This window comes from Triticum aestivum, chromosome 4B, assembly GCF_018294505.1.
Source record: "Triticum aestivum cultivar Chinese Spring chromosome 4B, IWGSC CS RefSeq v2.1, whole genome shotgun sequence".
NCBI classification, from domain to species: Eukaryota; Viridiplantae; Streptophyta; class Magnoliopsida; order Poales; family Poaceae; genus Triticum; species Triticum aestivum.
Genome location: NC_057804.1, coordinates 60570095 through 60586996, shown reverse-complemented (window position 1 = coordinate 60586996; position 16902 = coordinate 60570095).

Genomic DNA, 16902 nt, shown 5'->3' with positions numbered 1-16902 from the left:
AAGAAAGATGTCCTCCATTGGCGAGTTCCTGGCCCTGAGTGCCCTCCAGTACCTCAAGCTGGTGAAGTAATTGTATTCATGCAGCATCTAGACCGGGGGTTTAGCCCGCCTGGTTCAAAGTTTTTTCGGGATGTGCTCGCTAGCTTTCAACTCCATCCTCAGGATATTGGACCAAACTCTGTGTCCAACATATGCAACTTTCAAGTGTTCTGCGAAGTTTATCTTCAAGAGGAGCCAACTGTGGAGCTTTTCAGAGACTTTTTCCATTTAAATCGCCGGACCGAATTCTCTGACGGCCCCAACACTGAACTTGGCAGCGTATCAATTCAGAAAAGGAAAGAAGTTGACTTCCCTCATGCAAAACACCACAGCCATCCAAAGAACTGGAATCAAACCTGGTTTTACTGTCTGAATATTGCACCTGTTGATGAAAACCCTCTGCCGGGTTACCGTGCTCAGCGGCTTAGCAATAATCATCCACTGCCTCCACGACTCACCGCTAAAGAGCGGCAAGTTTATGCACCGCAAATCATTAAGCTCCGGGCCCTCCTAGCGAATGGTTTAACCGGCATTGACCTTGTTTGATGCTGGGTTTCATGGGGTATCCTTCCCTTAAGCCTCCGCTCCGGTTTGATGTATGAATATACCGGAGACGTAAAATACCCTCTGCGGTCCAATGCTATAGAAAAGACTGATGAGGAAGTTACTGAAGCCGTGAAGAAAATGTTGGATGAACCGATCGCTCAATGCAGCAAGACCGGATTGGCTCCTTTTTGTACTTCCAACAAACCGCCAGCAGTAAGAATTTTACCCTTTTCCACCTTTATTGACCCGTTTCCGCTTAACTTTATTCTGATACTCCTTTGTTTGTTTTTACAGGCCAACAACTCTTTCTGGAAGAGAAAACCTTTAAACAAACCGGTGAGGACTCAACGCCCGAAAAGCAAAGTCGTAAAGAAGGCGGGCAAGAAGAAAACTGGCGAGTCTTCTGATCCGCCTGAGGATGTCAATGAATCGGAAAACAAGGTAGAACTTGACTCCCTTGGCTCATTCTTCGTACATCTTATTGACAATGATTATTACCAGGATGGTGCGGAAGCCAGTCATGCGGACCATGTTGAGGTAATCATCCTTTCTTCCGATTCAGAACTTGTGCTGGTTCAAAGATTTTGCCGTGCCTTCAGAAAGTAAAACGCTCTCATCCTCTTGCTCATTTGGATCCACAATTTTCTTTGAAGACACAGCAAACTGAAGGTCGTCGCACAACCCGGCACAGCAGCCAATAGGTCACTTCCTCCGGTTTACCAGATACACCAAACCGGAAGCGTCGTCCAGAGGTTTCTTGCTCCCCCGAAAGTCTTTATCCCTTGAAGGGTTGCTTCCATGACCCTCTTAATCCGTCTGACTCGAATTACTAGGTGTCTTCCAATTCTTCATCTGGCGGTTCATCCACCACTCAGATGCCTCCCCTCAAGACCGTCGCTAGGTAAGGATACTGTCTTTAACTTTGTCTTCTTGCACCGGTTTACCAACTGACCTCTTGTTTTAATATCACAGTGCCAAAGCTCGTCTAAGCAAGAAAGCAAAGACCACTGTCCCTACTGAAGAAGTTGAACCGGACGGAATTTCAGAAGGCACTGACAAAGAAGCTGATATTGCCATTGATGACCCTGTACCTCAAAGTCAGGATACATATGTTGAAGCGCCAGAAGTCAATCCGTCAAGTCCACATGCTGATCCTGCAAGCCCAGCCAAGGGTGACGACGTGTCAAGCCCTGCCAGGGATACTGTCACTCCGCCAACCCCCTCAAAAGGTGGCGATGATGATGTTGTTATCACTGGTCATGGTTTCACTGCCCCTGGCAACCTAGTTATTTTGTCAAAGCACACTGCCAAGGAGGAATTTGCAGCTATGGGCAAGGGGAAAGGGAAGACAGATTTGTCTAGCTTCGTTAACCTTAGCACCGAGGAGCTTCATTCCGGATTTTTAAACCGCCTCTTCACAAGCCGGGACTATGAGGCCGGTTTGGCGAACTTAATGAAGGAGCGCTATGAGGTAATCTTCAAAACACTTTAAATTTGCTTGCAACATATATCAACTCCATAGTAGCCCCCAAGGGCCGGTTTATCTCTTGTAGACAAACTGGGTCTTCTAATATTAAGAATACTTCAACTGAGTAGCCCCCAAGGGCCGGTTTACCTTATCAAGATGAATCGGGACTTTCTGTTAACCCTTTGTCTGTATCAACTGCCTTCAGTTTGTCATTTCACTGATCAATGAGGCATTAGCCCCCAAGTGCCAAGTTTAATACTTGTATTGAACCTTGGGACTTTAAAATATCCGGTTTAAGAAGCAATCCGCATTAGCCCCCAAGTGCCAAGTGTATAACTTGTTATGCACTTGGGATTTGAAGAGATACTAACTGCTTTATCATCTGACTTTGTAGGCTGACATAAATACCAAAGAGTCTTGAATCGCCGATCTTCAAGAAAACATCAAGTCCCAGCAGGAAGCAACCTCTAAAGCCAAAGAGGAGCTAAAGGGCGCTTTGACTGCCATGGAACAATTGAAGGATGGCTTCAAAACTGAACGCACCAACTGGGAAACCAAAAAGGCTGATTTGTTGAAGCGGGCTAAAGACGCCGAAGCAGCTCTTAAGCCGGTTGAGGAAGAGCTGACTGGGCTGAAACATCAAGTGAACGCCATGACAGCTGCAGTTTTTGGTAAGTACTTTATAACAGCCTATTCTGAAGTATTTTCAACTCTCCTGGTTTAACATTTAGTTCTGTAAACCGTCGCATGAAATCGTATTGCTCATTTAGGCGCAGATATGCGGATGAAGCTGAAGGCGGCTTACACATTGATTGAGGAACTGTATATCGGTGCACAACGAGTCATCTCTGCATCTTCGTACAACAAACCGGCACCCACCTTGATCAAGGATACCTTGGCTAGGCTTTCAATGACTCCTGCTCAGATAGAGGAGTTGAAGCGATCGGCTGCTAGAGCGGGCGCTTTGCTAGCGCTGACTCGTGCCAAATCATGGATAGCTGACCTGGATCCAGTTGATATCGCCAAGGGCTATCCGGATGAACAAGAAAACGGATCAGCATTCAACAATGAAGCCCTTAAGGCCCTGACTAAGGAGATGCGTCCGGTAGCAGGTCAGTTGGCTGACGAGGTGAATTTGACTTCGCATCGGTCCTTCTATGATGCCAACAACCATCGAGTTGACACTGCTGTGAAGGAAGTGCAGAATCTTATTCCGCCAATTCGTAAGCACACTTATGCTCTTGATATTGAACCGTCCAATCTGATAAGTGACGAGGCTGTCTTTGAAGCTTTAACCCAGATTAACTGGACCATCGTTGACTTACAGCCACTGGGTGGAGAGGAGGAGGTTGAACCGACGCATGAGGATCCGTCAACATCACGTCAACCTGGTGATGAGTCTTGATCTGGTGATATGGTTATTGTCACAGACTTTGATCTGTGTAAAAACAATCATTATCTTCATAAAAAGAATTGTCCTGGTGGTTTACCGCCGGACGGGTCATAATGCCCAAGATAAAGCCTGGCTAATAACCAAAGCTGAATAAATATGAAATAACCCATACCTGTGATATGAAATCACTTAGTTGGTTTACCAACTTTTATTGTAGTAAGGGTGAAGACCCAAATCTTGAGTTTTTATAACTCTCACCATGTAATGATGTTGTGTAATAAGTCATGTTGGGTTATAATGAACACCAGATGATCAAACTGGCGACATGTAGTCAAAGCTAGGCCGGGTTTTCAAACACCGGTTTGATAATATGGTCTGACAACTTGTAGTTGAAAGCCAATCCGGGTGAACAAACATCGGATTGATAATATGGTCTGATAACTTGTAGTTGAAAGCCAAGCCGGGTTAACAAACACCGGGTTAGTATGATGACTGAAAAGCCATACCGGGTCAATAGACACCGGTTCAACATAAAATTCATCCAAAAGAGAAAAATCTTGACAAAGGCAAATAAAATCGTGTAGTCGAGGCTTTTCGAGGGTTGCCAGGCCCAAATACGAGGCTTTTCATGGGCTGCCAGGCCATTGAGTTAAACCATTTTGCAAAGCCTTTTAAGATGGACCTCCAACTAACCAATCGTCGTTTTAACTTTGACAAGTTCAGGGTCTGTATAAGATTGACTTGTCAAATGTTCGGCGGGTCGTGCCAGGATTACCTAGATATGAGTGGCTTACTTGATGAAGGCAGGTTAACCCGGGGTTTTAGGTGAATACACTAGGCTTCCAAGCCATGGGTCCATACCCAATTACAAGGGTCCTTTCAAACTCTTTGTTACTTTACACAAAGAGCCCCAAGTAACTTTGTGAGCTGTGCTCACTGGGTGCCTATGTTTGAGCTGTGCATAGCATCCAGACTCTCTTTGGCCCCTTGGGTGTGAAGCTCCCAAGCTGTACTGTGGCATGATAGCCGGTTTAACAGGTAGTACTCTGCTTTACCACCTGAAGCCCCCATGTAACTCAAAAGATATTTGAGAAAAAACAGTAGAGGCCCTGCTTATAGCAAGGATGCCGGTTTATTATATTGATCATAATATATACATTGTCGAAATATGTACATAAGAGAAGCCTATGGCTCAAGTGTAGTAAGGCCGAAGGAGAGCTATGTTCCACGGCCGCCGGGTCTCCTCCTCCGAACTACGTGAGTTGTCTCGAACGTCAATGAGGTAGTATGATCCATTGTGCAAATTCTTGCTGACCACAAAGGTTCCCTCCCAAGGTGGGGATAACTTGTGCATATCGGTTTGATCCTGGATGAGCCGGAGCACCAAGTCGCCTTCTTGAAAGGTTCTTGTTTTAACCCGGCGGCTGTGATAACGCCGCATGTCTTGCTGATAAACTGCTGAACGAGCCAAAGCCATGTCCCGTTTTTAATCTAACAGGTCCAACGCCTCCTGGCGTGCTTGCTCATTGTCCGCTTTAACATAATTGGCAACCCGGGGCGAATCATGACGAATGTCACTTGGGAGGACCGGCTCTGCCCCGTAAACCATGAAGAAAGGTGTGTAACCCGTTGATCTGTTGGGGGTGGTATTGATGCTCCATAACACAGAAGGCAATTCTTCCACCCAACAACCCAGCGTCCGCTTTAAAGGAACCATGAGCCGGGGCTTGATACCCTTCAAGATTTCTTGATTGGCTCTTTCAGCTTGACCATTGGACTAGGGGTGTGCCACGGATGCTAAGTCAAGCCGGATGTGCTCTCTATGACAGAAGTCCTCCATCTCACCTTTCAAAAGGTTTGTGCCATTATCCGTGATGATGCTATGTGGAAAGCCAAAGCGGAAGATAATCTTTTTGAGAAATTGAACCGCCGTAGCTGCATCACACTTGCTGACGAGCTCCGCTTCAACCCATTTAGTGAACTTGTCAACCGCACCAACAGGTGGGTCTTCTTATCCTTGGAGCGCTTAAAGGGCCCCACCATATCAAGCCCCCAAGTAGCAAACGGCCAAGTGATGGGAATCATCCTTAGCTCTTGAGCCGGAACATGAGCTCGGCGTGAAAATTTCTGACAAGCATCACACCGCTTTACCAGATCCTCAGCATCAGCATGAGCTGTCAACCAATAGAACCCATGACGAAAAGCTTTAGCAACCAGGGACTTTGAACCGGCATGATGACCACAATCCCCTTCATGAATTTCTCGTAGAATCTCTTGGCCTTCTTCAGGAGAAACACAACGCTAAAATACGCCTGAAACGCTACAGCGGTGTAACTCGCCATTGTGAATAACCATGGACTTGGATCGCCGGACTATCTGCCGCGCCAGAACTTCATCGTCTGGTAACTCGCCGCGGTTCATATACGCCAAATATGGAACCGTCCAATCCAGAACAACATGTAAAGCGGCCACCAATTGGGCCTCCGGATCTGGAACAGCTAAATCCTCCTCTGTAGGCAACTTAACAGACGGGTTATGCAAGATATCTAAAAAGGTATTGGGAGGTACCAGTTTACGCTGAGATCCCAGTCGGCTTAAAGCGTATGCCACTTCGTTTTTGCGCCGATCAATATGCTCAACCCGATACCCTTTGAAGTGACCCGCCACAATATCCACCTCGCGTCTGTAAGCCGCCATGAGTGGATCCTTAGAATCCCAAGTGCTAGAAACTTGTTGGGCCACCAGATCAGAGTCTCCAAAGCATCGTACCCGGCTTAAATTCATCTCCTTGGCCACACGGAGCCCGTGGAGTAAAGCCTCGTACTCAGCTGCATTGTTAGTACAGGGGAACATTAAACGGAGAACATAATGAATTTTATCACCTCGAGGGGAAGTAAGGATAACTCCAGCCCCCGAGCCCCCCAATTGCCTGGGTCCATCAAAGTGAATAGTCCAGTATGTGTTATCCGGTTTGTCCTCTGGTGCCTGTAACTCAGTCCAATCAATGATGAAGTCAACAAGCACCTGAGATTTGATGGTTGTTCGAGGCAGATACTTCAACCCATGTGGACCAAGCTCAATTGCCCACTTTGCAACCCGGCCAGTTGCCTCCCTATTTTGAATTATATCGCCCAAAGGAGCTGAACTGACCATTGTAATGGGATGGCCTTGAAAGTATTGCTTGAGCTTCCGACTCGCCATAAAAACCCCATATACTAGCTTCTGCCAATGCGGATATCATTGCTTTGACTCGATGAGCACCTCACTGATATAGTAAACCGGCTGTTGAACCGGATATTCCTTCCCAGCCTCCTTGCTCCCAACCACAATTGCCACACTGACAGCACGGGCATTAGCAGCCACATACAATAACAAGGGCTCCTTGTCAACCAGAGCAGCAAGGACCGGCGGTTCAGCCAACTGCCGCTTCAAGTCTTCAAACGCTGCATCAGCCGCATCACTCCAGACAAAAGTGTCTGTTTTCTTCAACATCTGATATAGAGGGATCGCCTTCTCTCCCAAGCGGCTAATAAACCGGCTCAGGGCTGCAATTCGACCCGCCAGATGCTGAACATCATTAATGCATGCCGGCTTAGCCAAAGACGTAATAGCTTTGATCTTTTCCGGATTAGCTTCAATGCCTGTGTTGGACACCAAAAAACCTAGAAGCTTGCCGGCCAGAACACCAAAAACACACTTGTCCGGATTGAGCATCATCTTATAAACCCGAAGATTTTCAAAGGTCTCCTTGAGATCATCTATCAATGTCTCCTTCTTCCTGGATTTTACTACAATGTCATCCACATATGCATGACATTGCGCCCAATCTGAGTGTGAAGACAATTCTGAACACAACGCTGATAAGTTGCCTGGGCACTCTTGAGCCCAAAGGGCATAGAAACATAGCAGAAGGCTCCAAAGGGAGTGATGAAGGTTGTCTTCTCCTGGTCCTTAACTGCCATTTTGATCTGATGATAACCAGAATAAGCATCCAAGAAACTCAAACGCTCACAATAGCGTCAATGATCTGATCAATATGTGGGAGAGCAAAAGGATCGGACGGACAAGCTTTGTTCAAATCTGTGTAGTCCACACACATGCGCCAAGTGCCGTTTTTCTTAAGAACCAGCACCGGATTAGCCAACCACTCAGGGTGTCGGGGATATACCCTGCGGTATGACCCAGCCGGACTTGGCGCTTCACCCATGACCCGCCGGAGGACTGGCGACTCACGGGTCTGGCGGTTCACAGGTCAGACGACTCGAGGAGCCTGACGACTCACGGATGACCTCGATGGCGGGTCAGATAGAAGACTAGGCCCAAGGCCCAGAAGGCCGGTTCATGTGATGGTGGGCCGACTTAAGAAGAAAGGTGTGAGGAATATTTCCCTTACAAGGAATCAAGACCCGGACTTGTATCCGGCTTGTAGTAGAAGATAGGCTAGTCCTAGTCCTACTAGGACTCCACATGTAACCCGCCCCTCTAACTTATATAAGAGGGGCAGGGTTCCCCAAAGAGGGGGGAAAACAAGAAACAATATCTAGGGCTAGACACAAGGAGGAGAGCCGGCTTACGGCGACTCCCTCATGATCATAATGAGACCTAGCCACAAACAACATGTAGGGTTATTACCGGATGATGTTTCCCGGGGCCCGAAGCTGTCTAAATCCTCGTCTTGTGTGTTGCGTCTCTCGATTCTGCTCAACCCCTTCAAGCTACCACATAGATGCGTTGGCCTCGCGACTAAGTCCTTACATTAGGACATCTGCCATGACAAATCCACGACACAGGGTGAAATACTTCGATGATAAAACCAGCAGCCAACAGTCGGGCTACCTCCTCACCAATGGCCTTGTGTCTTTCCTTGTTAAAGCGGCGAAGAAACTGCTTGACTGGTTTAAACTTGGGATCAATATTGAGAGTGTGCTCAGCGAGTTCCCTCGGTACACTTGGCATGTCAGAAGGCTTCCATGCAAAAATGTCCTGGTTCTCACGGGTGAACCCGATGAGCGTGCTTTCCTATTTCGGATCCAGATTTGTGCTGATGCTAAACTGTTTGGATGAATCACCAGGAACAAAGTCAACAAGTTTAGTCTCATCAGCCGGTTTGAATTTCAGGTTCGGGTCATGCTCAGTGGTGGGCTTCTTCAGAGGGGTCATGTCTGCCGGATCAACATTGTCCCTGTAGTGCTTTAACTCCTCTGTGGCACAAACCGACTCAGCATAAGCCGCATCACCTTCCTCGCAATCCAAAGCGATCTTTCGACTTCCGTGCACCGTGATGGTCCCCTTATGACCCGGCATCTTGAGCTGCAAATAAATATAACAAGGCCTCGCCATGAACTTTGCATAAGCCGGCCATCCGAACAGTGCGTGGTACGGGCTCTGGATCTTCACCACTTCAAAGGTCAATGTTTCAGACAGGGAGTCATGATCATCTCCAAACACAACCTCCAAAATGATCTTGCCAACAGGATATGCTGATTTACCTGGTACTACACCATGAAAAACAGTGTTTGACGGTTTAAGACTCTTGTCTGTCAACCCCATGCGACAAAAGGTCTCGTAATACAGGATGTTGATACTGCTCCCTCCATCCATCAGCACCTTAGTAAACTTATAACCTCCCACCTGAGGCGCCACCACCAAAGCTAGATGATCCGGATTGTCAACCCGGGGCGGATGATCCTCTCTGCTCCACACAATGGGCTGCTTGGACCACCGCAAGTAATGTGACACTACCAGTTCAACAACATTAACTGCTCTTTTGTGAAGCTTCTGATCATGCTTGCACAAACTAGTGGTGAACACATGATACTGCCCACCATTCAACTACTTTGGGTGACTCTGATAACCTGACTACTGTTGATTCCCTTGATTATTCTGTTGGTTATTACCACCTTGGTTGTTCTAGTTGCCCTGATTATTCTGAAATCCAGAGTTTGAACCGCCGCCACCGTGAAAACCTGGACCTGAACCGCCTGATGGACCCTGATCATACTGAAAGAGATCAGAGTTTTTGAACTCCTTCATAATGTGACAATCTTTCCAAAGATGTGTTGCTGGAACCTCCTTTGTTCCGTGCTTTGGGCAGGGCTGGTTTAACAAACACTCCAGATTCATACCGCCGCCGCGCTGGGGTGGTTTACCTTTACGACGCTACACATTAGAGTTAGCCACAAAATCTGAATTATCCGCTTTGTGCTTACCATTATTCCCATGGCCCCCTTGGTTGTGCTATTGTCCCTTTGCACCGTCGTTCTTCTTTCCCTTCTCCGGTTTCTCCTCGTCGAAATCGGGATCCTTGGTATTATCAGAATCGGCATACTTTACCAAGGCTGCCATAAGGGTTCCCATGTCATTGCAGTGGCGCTTGAGTCTCCCAACTTCATCTTCAGTGAATTAAACCGGCAATTACGCTCCAGTGTTATGATTGCTTGGCCAGCGTTAATGCGGTCTGACGAGTGCAAAACTTCTGAAACCCGACGCACCCAATGAGTTGTTGACTCATTCTCTCCTTGAACACAGGCATCCAGATCCACAATGGACATAGGCTGTTTGCATGTATCCTTGAAATTTGCTATGAACCGGGCCTTCAATTGGTCCCATGACTCGATGGAGTTAGCTGGTAGGTTCTTCAACCATGTACGGGTTGTTCCCTCCAACATCATCGTGAAGTACTTTGCACAAGCCGCTTCATCCACATCCAGCATCTCCATTGCCATCTCATAACTTTCTACCCATGCCTCGGGCGGTTGATCAGCGGTGTAATTAGGCACCTTACGTGGACCCTTGAAATCTTTAGGCAGCCGCACATTACGGAGAGCCGGAATGAGACACGGTACTCCCCAGGAACTGAAGGCAAGCCCGGTGCCTCGGTCTACGGACGCTGCTGGCTGAACCAGGGCGGGTTGATAACGACCCACATATTGTGCTGCTAAAGCGGCCTCCCTTCGTGCTCTGCCATTATCCACCACATCCTGAGCATTTACCTCGCCATGCGCCGGATTGGGTCCTTGAGGGGCATCGCGGCGCCGCGCACTGCTGGACACCTTCGGTTCATCTATGTGCCTGTTATAGCTTCTGCTCGAACGGGGGTTCGTGTGAATCCTGTCTCGGCTATATGAATAAGCATGCTGCTGCGTCATAGCAGTTTGAAGAAGATCCCTGGCCCGCCGTGTCTCAACCGCCGCTGGCGATTCACCCTCCATCGGAATAGCTGCTAGCCGGGATGCTGCTGCTATCATGTTATCCAAAGGGGTGGAAAAGTGACTCGGCGGGGGCGTTGTGTACCGTGGCGGGTTGTCTGTCCGTCGAGGTGGACCCATCACCTGAGGCTGATCCGGCACTCCGGTCCTTGGCATGACAGTCCGGTTTACTGCTGCCGGATTGCTGGTCCCAGCCCCCGGCGTATCGAAGAGATTCATCGCATTGTAATCCGCCGGCAAGCGAGATCGATGTCTCCTCCTGAATACTTCATTCGAAGCGTTCTGATCCATCAAAAGTCGATAATTCTCGGCTTGAATCCTCTGCGCCTGGGCATCTAAAGCGGCCCGTTCCTCAGCCATCCTGGTATCTTCTGCCGCCAAGTCCTCCTTGGCTTGTGCTATCTGATCTCATAACTTGGCGACCTCTGCGTTATGTCGATCTTGAGTCTCAGGGGTAATTGCTGTGGCCAATAACGTTGTCCAGGCGTCCATCAATCCGGACAGAATTTGAGCCGGCCGGCGCGCGGAGCCTCCTGCCCCTGCTGCTGGTCCGGATGCCACCGTAGTAGAATTTTGCAAAGTTGGTTGTGTTCCGGCCATGAAGATTCCGACTCGGGTTGGCGGTTCAAGAAATTCCGGAATACTGGTGTCATCGGAATATCCTTCGGACACACCGTCATGAACTTGGTATAAGGACTCGGTTTCGCTGGCGGATGATTCGCTGTCGGAATAAGCGACAGTCTCACCTTCGGACACCGGTTCAGATCTGATCCCGTGGACACATCCTACGAACGCACGCTTCATGGCGGGCTGAATTCGAGCAGGGCTTCCATGTTGAGCCATCTCGACGAGGTTGGCGCAGATGTCCGGCTCAGGTCCCGGTTCACCGATCTTGTCGATGAATACATGAATTCCGCCAAAGGGGACCCGGTACCCGTACTCAATTGAGCCGGCCTCGGGGCCCCATCCTGCATCGTCGATGTAGAGCTTGCCGCGACGACTCTTAGTCATTCGGCCCACTGCGTATCCTTTGAGTCCTTCAAAGCTGCCCTTCAAGAACTCGAAACCATCGTGCGATAGCCCCACGGTGGGCGCCAACTGTCGTGGAAATATCACGTCAGATGTCCTCGTGAAAGGACTTAGTCGCGGAGCCATCACGATGGGTTAGCTTAAAGGGATTAAACCGGACAAAGGACACGAGGATTTTATACTAGTTCGGCCCCTTCGATGAAGGTAAAGGCCTACGTCTAGTTGTGATGGGATTATTGGGGTCTCGATAACCAGGGAGCAAAATACGCTATGCCTGGCTCTCGAGTTGTTGTTTCTTGTCCCTGAACCACCGCCGGGTCGTCCCCTTATATACATGGGTTGAAGCCCAACCGGTTTATAGAGTCCCAAGGCCGGCTCATACAAGTGTCCGGCTCAGTCTCTCCTTTCCTAACTAACAATACAAGTTACATAACCATGGCGGTTTACCACTATGGGCCCTAATCCGCCTTTGGGCTCCGGGCCTCTAAGCTTCATTAGTAAAGCGCCATCTTCTGGGTCTTCGTGGGCTTCAATATAGTTGAGGGTGAACCGGCCCCTCCTGGGTGGTTTACACTCAGTAGTTATATCCCCAATAGGCACCTTCTTGGTTTCTGGTGGCGCTGCCTTGGATTTTTTGCTCTTGCCGGTGGAGCTATCTGGCACGTCCTCATCAGGAACGCAACACTCCGAGGAGGCGCGTTTGCCGGAGTGGGTGCAAGAGGCCTTGCCGAGGGCAGAAGTCTTGCCGATGGTTGAGGTCTTGCCGGTCTTCTTCCCCTCAGGGGCTCCAGTGGCAGGAGCAAGTGTTTTGGCGGTAGGTGCCGCAACTACCTCTCGGTAGAGTTGGTCGGCACAGATGAGCGCATCTCTTTTGTCGCATCCGACCGTGATGATGCTCATCGGGCCAGCCATCTTCAGCTTGTTCTAGGCGTAGTGTGATGCCGCCATAAACTTGGCCAGTGCTGGACAGCCAAGGATCCTGTTATATGGCAACGAGATCTCAGCGACATGAACAACGATCTTCTCCAACCTGTAGTTCAGGTCACCACCAAATGTAACTGGTAGCGTGACGTTTCCTTTAGGCTGGATTCTCCCTGGGTTGATCCCTTGAAACGTACCCGTCTCTTCGAGATCTTCATCAAGAATCTGCAACCTCTTGATCAGTTGGGCGAGATCAAGTTCAAACCAGCCCCACCATCAACTGGCATTTTTGTCACCTTGAGGTTGCGGATTGTTGGTGAAACCAACGACAGCAAGCACCCGACCGCAGTTGTGCGATCAGGGTGATGCTCAGCGTAAAAAATGATAGGTGTGTTGGACCATTTCAGTGGCTTCTGGGCGTCGATCGTCGGCCCCGTCGCATTAATCTCACGTGCCCACTGTTTAAGTTGGCGGTGGGAAGAATGCAACAAAGCGCCTCCATCAATACACATGACCTCCGTAGCTTTCTGAAACTCGTGCTCGCTGGACTCGTCATCATTGTCATGATCGTCATCCCCTCTTTCTTGTCACGGCCTCGAGCAGGCCTCTCTTGTCGCGTATCCTTGCCGCGGCGACCCCCTCGACCGTTGCGCTTCTTTCTAGATCCCTCAGCACCATCCTGGCCCTTCTCTTTGTCTCATCTTTCATACTCAGCCCTCTACTTCTCCACAGCTGCTCAACTTGACGGCAGTTTTGGAGGTCATGGCCTTTGGTGCGATGAATCTTGCAATATTGCTTGTCAGAGCCCTCTGGCTTGTCGGCCAAGGCCCAGCAGGCATTGCACCCGGCAATTTCCTTGTCGGGGTCGTCGACCTTGGCCTTCTTGGTGGTGCCGGGATTGCCGGATTCCTCGATGGTAAGCACGATCTTGCCCCTACGTTTTTTGTTGCGTCATCGTCCCTTCTTTGCCGGGGAGACGACGTCTTCATCTCTAGAGTCTCTTTCCACGCCAGCATTTTCACCGGGGGTACTTTCTTCCTTCTTCAGCTCGAGCACACCTGTCGGCCAGAACATAAAGCTCGACAACATCCGTAATCTTGTTCATTGCTAGCTCTTCACGCATCTTACGATTGTGCACGTTCTGATGGAACACACTGATGACAGCGGCGGGATGAACATTTGGGATGTTGTACTACACACGACTGAACCTTTGTATGTATTTGCGCAAGCATTCACCGTCCTTTTGGGGGATCACATGCAAATCACTTGCCTGGCCAGGAGCTACGTGGCCGCCAGTAAAGGCGCCAACAAACTCGTGGCATAGATCTGACCATGAGGAGATGGAATCTATCGGCAAGTGCATCAACCACGACCTCACGTTGGGCTTGAGCACCAACAGGAAGTAGTTGGCGAGTACCTTGCTGTCCCAAGCTCCGGCAGCTTGCATCGCAATGGTGTAGACGCTCAGGAACTCGGGCGGATGGGTCTTGCCATCGTACTTCTCCGGGACCTCTAGTTTGAACGTGCGGGTAATGGGCACTGGAACTATCGTAGCTGACGGGTAAATGTTGGACAAGTTATTGCATAAGGCAAGTCACCAGAATCCCCTAGCGCAGGCTTGTACGCAGTGGGCCCCCCACGCCTATCAGATTGGTGCCGTGCTTCCCGTCGACGCTCGATGGTGGTTCGAGCGTCCTCCTTAAGCCATTCCCGAAGAACTTGATGTTGCTCGCGACGTGCTCGTGGATCGGACGATACCGTGGATACGTCATACGAGCATCGACCCGACGGACTGGCGACCACCGTTGTCGCGGTGGAGGGGAGTGCACCGTGGTTGCAACGCCTTCAACCCTTCCACTGTCGACATGCGCCGGCTCGGTGGTCCGGCGCCATGAAGGACTCGCCTCCTAGTGGCCATCCCTGTTGGCATGGCCAATAAGGCTTTGGATATCAGCTCTCCACTCTTCTTGCTTCTCTGCAGCAGGAGGAAAGTCGAGGAGTAGCTGCACTCGTGCCAATGCTTCTGCTCGTGTGGGTGGCAGCGATAAGCGTGAGGAGAAGGAGGCGCTCGGACTTCTAACTTCATTAGAAGGAGCCCCATCATGGTTCCCCGGACGAGATTTGCACAACCAGTCTTCCCCTACCTGGCGCGCCAAAGATGTCGGGAGAAATGACACCTATGGAATCACGAGGATCCCTTCTACGGTTGGCAGTGAGAGGATTGCACAAAGAGCAGGTCTGGTGATCATCACGCGGGATTTTTACCAGGTTTGGGCCGCTGAGGAGTGTAAAACCCTAGTCCTACTTTGAGTGTATATTTGGTGTTCTTGAACCCTAGCTACCTGCTATGCGTGCCTGGCCCAAAAGTTCGAATCCTCCTACAGTACGCCTCAGGCCCCCTTTTATACGTCCAAAGGGGTTGCCACAATGGCACACAAGAAGTATAAAGTAGCTACAATGTACATGCTTATCACTGACGTTGTAGAACAAACACATTAAATGCGCTGCTTACGTGCCCTCCAACTTTATCGGGGACGGTAATAGAGCTTGTCCCGTCCGTCGCCGCCTCACCTTATCTTGACACGTATCTAGGCTAACGAGGCATGCAACGCCAAGCTGACTAGCTAGCCGATGTGCTGGCGCGGTGGCAGGTGAAGGAAATATGACCTAGAGGCAATAATAAAGTTGTTATTTTACATTTACTTATTTCATGATAAATGTTTATTATTCATGCTAGAATTGTATTAACCGGAAACTTGATACGTGTGTGGATACATAGACAAAACACTGTGTCCCTAGTAAGCCTCTACTAGACTAGCTCATTAATCAAAGATGTTAAGTTTCCTAACCATAGACATGTGTTGTCATTTGATGAACGGGATCACATCATTAGGAGAATGATGTGATGGACAAGACCCATCCATTAGCATAGCATATTGATCGTTAAGTTCTATTGCTATTGCTTTATTCATGTAAAATACATATTCCTTTGACTATGAGATTACGCAGCTCCCGAATACCGGAGGAATGCCTTGTGGGCTATCAAACGTCACAACGTAATTGGGTGATTATAAAGATGCTCTACAAGTATCTCCGAAGGTGTTTGTTGGGTTGGCATAGATCGAGATTAGGATTTGTCACTCCGAGTATCGGAGAGGTATCTTTGGGCCCTCTCGATAATGCACATCATAAGAAGCCTTGCAAGCAAAGTGACTAATGAGTTAGTTGCAGGATGATGCATTACAAAATGAGTAAAGAGACTTGCCGGTAACAAGATTGAACTAGGTATGAAGATACGGACGATCGAATCTCGGGCAAGTAACATACCGATGGACAAAGGGAATAACGTATGTTGTCATAATGGTTCGACCGATAAAGATCTTCGTAGAATATGTGCGAGCCAATATGAGAATCCAGGTTCCGCTATTGGTTATTGACCGGAGAAGTGTCTCGGTCATGTCTACATAGTTCTCGAACCCATAGGGTCGCACGCTTAACATTCGTTGACGCTAGAGTAGTATTGGGATATTTGATGAGTGGTAACCAAATGTTGTTCGGAGTCCCGGATGAGATCCCGGACGTTATGAGGAGTCTCAGAATGGTCGAGAGGTAAAGATTTATATATGGGAAGTCATATTTTGGGTTTCGAAAAAAGGTGCAGTTTTTTCGATATTGTACCAGGAAGCTTCCAGAAGGTTTCGGAGGATTCCGGAGGGGTCCGGAAGTCCGCAAGTGGTTTCACCACGACCCAAGGGCTAGCACTTATTGGGCTAGGCACACCAAGTCCTCAAAATCCCATGTGTCCAAGGGAGGCAAAAAAGGAAGGAGTCCTAGTAGGAATAGGATTGGACTTGGAGTCCAAGTCCTCTCCCCCTTAGCTGCGCCCTAGGTCTTGGAGGGGTTGTTTGCCACGCCCCTCCACCTACATGTAGAGAGGAGGGGCGCCCCAAGAGGACACACCAAGCCCTTGGTGCCCCTCTCTCCCTCGTTACTCTGTAGTTCCACCGCCTCGTCCCGCCGACGCTTAGCGAAGCGCTGTCGGTGCTCCACCACCACCATCACCACCACGTCGTCTGTTGGTTGTGATACCATCTACTTGTCCTCTCCCGCTTGCTAGATCAAGAAGTAGGAGACTTCATCGAGCGGTACATGTGCTAAACTCGGAGGTGCCGTCCATTTGGCACTAGATCGGTTGGATTGTGATTGGATCGTGAAGAGTACGACTACATCAACCACGTGATAAACGCTTCCGCTTTCGATCTATGAGGGTATGTAGACACACTCTCCCCCTCTCGTTG